This window comes from Montipora capricornis, chromosome 13 (genome assembly GCF_036669925.1).
Source record: "Montipora capricornis isolate CH-2021 chromosome 13, ASM3666992v2, whole genome shotgun sequence".
NCBI classification, from domain to species: domain Eukaryota; kingdom Metazoa; phylum Cnidaria; class Anthozoa; order Scleractinia; family Acroporidae; genus Montipora; species Montipora capricornis.
Window position 1 is genome coordinate 2,692,861 of NC_090895.1, and position 5,660 is coordinate 2,698,520.

The 5,660-nt window shown below is 41.1% G+C and overlaps 1 pseudogene; it reads right to left on the reverse strand.

The window, feature by feature from the left end:
- Nucleotides 1-306: 306 nt before the first annotated feature.
- On the reverse strand, nucleotides 307-2,802 carry LOC138030355 (uncharacterized; annotated as a pseudogene).
- Nucleotides 2,803-5,660: the final 2,858 nt, after the last annotated feature.

Genomic DNA, 5,660 nt, shown 5'->3' on the forward strand with positions numbered 1-5,660 from the left:
CCCGAGTATCTCAAGATGCGCAGAACGTATGCACAATAACAATGGTAGGCACCGTCCTTAAAATGGTCAGTACACAATTTTCAATATCATACAATATTATTAAGAAGTGGTGCACAACTGATGATCCTATGCAACAACAGGTTTCAAAATTAACAGACGCACTTCACCTTCTTGGGACGTTATTGACTTACCCAATTTTCCTCACACACTGCAGCCCCCCTCCCCCCCTATTGACTCCCAGGGGTTCCCCATTGACGAGTAAAATCCTCTGGCCTTAGACAGAGCAAAAAACTAAGTCTGGCTGGTTTAGGCCGGTTTGGACGTCAAAGGGTTAATTAATGGTGTTTTAGTTTTGTCTTCGACCACCACCTCCTCTTTCTCTAATAAATCAAGTATTTTTAATCGTGGCATCTTCCTCCTCTGAAGTGTCTAGTCTTCTAGCACTGCACAGGGCACATTAATTGAGTACCCTGTAAATCAACTCAAATCAATGCAAATTAAATTAATCAAACATTGGTTTTTGAGGAGTGGGGAAAACCAAAGTACCTGGAGAAAAACCCCTTGCAGTAGGGTAGAGAACCTACAAACTCAACTCACATGATGCCGAGTCTAGAAATTGAACCTGGGCCACATTGGTGGGAAGTGAGCGACCAACCACTGCACCAGCCCTGCTCCACAAATTTGATTCAAGAAGCTCCTCAGATGATTCTGGTCTGAACTAATGATTCTTGTGGAATAAATATCACCTCATCACCCAACACGTTGTACATCACCCCTTATATCAATATGTTCTAATTTATTGATCAATTTCATTGTAATCTTCATCATAAAAAGCCCTTTCAATTGTATCTTTAGTGTTTCAACTTTGGATAATTGCTGGTCCAAATTTGTGACTGATTTGCCTTTTTCTTTTATCCTTTTCCTCCTCCAGTCTGTAAAACAAAAGGGGAAGACCACCACTTTAATTTACTATTTGGTAATTCCAGTTTATCAAATCAATATATGTTGTGCTGATCAGCAGTAAAAAATGAAGAAAAATAGAGCCATCCTCAGGTTCTAAATGGATAGCTTTTGCACATAAAAGAACATGAATTTATTGAAAGTGGTCAGAAACTTGTTTTAATGCATAAAAGTCACTTGCCTACAATCATAAGTATACATACAAATGACAAAATATCAACAAAACACCATTAATGGTTTGTGATTTTTTTAGCAGATTTTTTAAGTGGAAGCATTCTATCAGAAGTTAGAAATTGATAAAGGGAAACATCTTCAGGTTGAGGATAAAGCACGGAGTACCGCACTACGGAGTAACCAAATGGAGAATCCCTAAAACTTGTTAAGAAGTAAATAAAAAAATCATTTTTCAAAGTTGAACTTCCAAACAAAGGTTGTCCAATTCGTGAAGCAAACATTTCAGTCATTATAAAACCTGCCTCTCTCCTTCCATGTCTGATGTTTGACAAAGCACATTTACTTTTCTGGGTAGTGGCAAGCAGAATGATTATCTTTTTACAAAATGGCGGCTGTCCACTACGAGACCAGCACAGGTGGAAGTTTGAACTCATTCAAGGTATGTACAACTAAAGGACATTAAACTTCAAAAAATGATTCATTTATATTTTTCTTCCTTCTAAACTATTTTAGGGTACTCCATGGAGTGGCCCTCAATCACATTTTCATTCTCAGAATGACAAGAATATTGTGAAAAAGTAGTTTCAGGGCAATCGTTATGCTGGATTTGCAAGAAGCAATGTTATTCAGACCGAGTGGGTGAGGTGGAAGGAGAGCACTTGGGGATCTCAGTGGACACTACCCTATAACTGTCTTCTAGAATCAAAAGTAAGTGTATTTCACAGGTCCAATCACAAGTATTGTTTCACCAATACTGAAAGAACCCTTGGCTAACACTTTCCTAATGCTAATCTTTGGCCTAAACTTTATCTCAATATAGCTTTTAGTCCTCATGTTAGAACTACAAACGCATTAGGGTTGGTTACAAACTGGAAAAACAGTGACCTGTGATTTGACCTGCAAACTAAACTTGCTGATTAGCACACTCATATCATTGTAATTATAAGTGAGGGATTATATACATTACTACATGTAGGTAACACTATATAATTTGTAACTCCTATCTTGGCAACTTCCCAAACGTTTCTTGGAATACTTTTTCAATCGCAGCTTTCCCATTCTCAGGCAATGCTCTTGTGCCGATTCCAGTAAAATTTAAGGACAGTCTCGGCACAGTCTTAAAACTTAAAAACTTATTCTGGCCATAGTCATATATTTTCCACCCACTGCTGACAATGTCAAACACGTAAACGGGTTTCCTGGCGTCCACAGCCATCTGTACAGCCCACCCAGTGCCGCCCTCAACTACATTCCCGTGGACGCTAATTTTTCCAACTGCAAACACAGCACTGGTATCCTTGACTTGGTGCCAGTTCCTTCGAAGTAAATTATTTACGAAGGGTTTCCCAGTCGGAAAACGTCGTTTTAAAGTTTTGTTTGCCATGTGTAAGAAGTCATCAGCCTGTTGCAATTGCTCATCGGAGAGAACAACTCTACCACAAGCTTTCCTGTTATGAGTCTTCAAGGAAAATGCCTTCACGCGAACCCCGTATTTGGCGCCTAATTTTTGCCAATAGGTATCACTTCCCATTGCAGCTCCAGAAAATAGCATATAATGCTTCGGGTTACCGAAGTAGTTTTCTTCTTGTTTTCTTATGGCTTCTTCAAGAAAACATCGTCATCAAGATCAAAATCATCATAACTCCAACACTGTTGTATGCCCGCCATGTTGTTAACGGCAGCAGTAAGGATAGTACTTCGTGTAAGACTGAAGGCGATGAAACCCCTAGTGCCACTCCACCACTGCACGACACCGCGGCAAAATGAGTGCGCATGCTCTGCTTCGAACACATTTGATCATTTGATTCGAGCTTTTGAGCTCTTTGTCTTTGAGTTTATTTGGCGGTGAAGTAAAAGTTCTTTTGTACCTTTTGATGATCAAGATCTCACGCTCAACATGGACTCGACAGAAAAACTAAACAGTAGTTCCGAGTTGTTTCCAACGAGAAAGTCAAAAGAGGTAAGCTCATTTTAGGCATGAATTTATTTGTTTATGTCGTTTCCATGAGTGATTTTTGCCAAGCATGTTTGCTCGTGTTTCGGTCACACCGTTGAAGACCTAAAAGTTGTAAATTTTAAACTGATAACATTTTTCGTTTACTGTTTTTCGCTTAAGGGCAATTCCTCTAAAAACGCGGAGGGTTTTGACACAAGAGAAGTTTTAACCTCTGACATGCGATGCGAGAGCCAATGATGGATTTTTCTGTGACCTGGTTGTCCACAGCAAGAGCAATGGTTTGTCTGGTAGATGGCGATGCTCTTTCTTTTCCAGCTCTGTGTTGCTTTTCAGGACACACTAGGTTGTGGTCTGTTGATTTCATTGTCCCAGTCATCTGACCTGAAGAAATCTTGTGGAAAGTGTTGATATCTGGCTGGCTGTCATTTTGACTGTCATTACTTTCAAGATGTGAGCAACTGTTTTTATCTGCACTGTTTGACAAAACCTCTAATTAAGGGAGTTAGTTAAGTTTATTTTTTTTTACAATCCTTACAAATAGGGCACAGATTTCCATGTTTTTTTCAAGTATCTTAAGTGACATCTGACCATTTGTTGTTGTTATTTGTTACTATTGTAGGTTTGTAGTTTCTTTTCGGTGTGGAAAAAGTGATCCCTACCAGTGAATTTTTATGCCAAAAAAATGTTCCCAGGCTACCCATGAGTTAGCCTAAATTTCAGTCGCCTCTCTCCCCGAGTGACTTAGCGAGTGGAGGAGGCGGCTGAAAATCAAGGCTAACCATCAGTTTAAAGCTGTTTAATTAGAGCTAAGATTTTTGCAGCTGCCTCTAATGACAAACAGTGCAACATTTGTATCAGTCAAGGAAAAAGGCCAACAAGAATGGTTACTCGTAAACGACTCCTATCAGTCAGCTTAGAAAATTAGCTAAAAGGTATTTCACGAGGGAGAGCCAGATAATAAATGGAACCAGGAGTCCATTACCCGGAGCTTCCATCTGTATTGTACCCTTGGGTCAACCCATTCCATATATTTCTATTTTTAGATCTCCTAATTAATGACGTATGTGATTGAGAATAGAATACAATATGATTTTATTTGCTCAGTTCATAGTTAATGTACAATTTAAAGTCGGAAACAAACAGATAAATAGATAAAATAATCATAATTACAATTCTAATTAATTAATTTAATTAGAAAGTTTAAAATTGCCACGCCGGTTTAAAAATATTTATCATGGAGATTGATCATGCGCAAAAAAAGATTTGACAAGTCGCAACTGGGCTGAATAATCCATTTCTTTGGATGAGCGCAAATCAAAGAATGTCGAGGCGGCTGGCAGAGTCGTCTTTCCTCTTCCCGACTTATCACCACAATTACTGTGACCACCACGACCAATGTGACCACCATGACCACCACAACTACTGTGACCACTACGACCATCACAGCTATTGTGACCAATACGATCACTGTCACCACCATAACCACCACAACTACTGTGACCACCATGACCACCACAATTCCTGTGACCACTACAATCACTGTCACCACCATAACCACCACAACTACTGTGACTACTACGACCACCACAACTACTGTCACCACCATAAACACCACAACTACTGTGACCACCACGACCACCATGACCACCACAGCAATTGTGACCAATACGATCACTGTCACCACTGACCACCACAACTACTGTGACCACCATGACCACCACAGCTATTGTGACCAATACGATCACTGTCACCACCATAACCACCTTAACTACTATGACCACCACGACCACCACAACTACTATGACCACCACGACCACCACAACTACTGTGACCACTACGACCACCACAACTACTGTGACAAGCATGACCACCACAGCTAATGTGAACAATATGATCACTGTCACCACCATAACCACCACAACTACTGTGACCACCATGACCACCACAACTACTGTGACCACTACAATCACTGTAACCACCATAACAACCACAACTACTGTGACCACTACGACCACCACAACTACTGTGACCACCACAGCTATTGTGACCAATACGATCGCGGTCACCACCATAACGACCACAACTACTGTGACCACCACGACCACTGTGACCACCATGACCACCACAACTACTGTGACCACCATGACCACCACAGCTATTGTGACCAATACGATCACTGTCACCACCATAACCACCACAATTACTGTGACCACTACAATCACTGTCACCTCGTAAACCAACAAACCAACTGTGACCACTGCGACCACTGTGACCACCATGACCACCGCAACTACTGTGACCACTACAATCACTGTCACCACTATAACCACAACAACTACTGTGACCACTACGACCACCACAACTACTGTGACCACCACAGCTATTGTGACCAATACGATCACAGTCACCACCACAACTACTGTGACCACTACGACCACCACAAGTGCTGTGACCACCACAGCTATTGTGACCAATACGATCACGGTCACCACCATAACCACCACAACAACTGTGACCACTACGACCACCACAACTGCTGTGAACACCACAGCTATTGTGACCAATACGA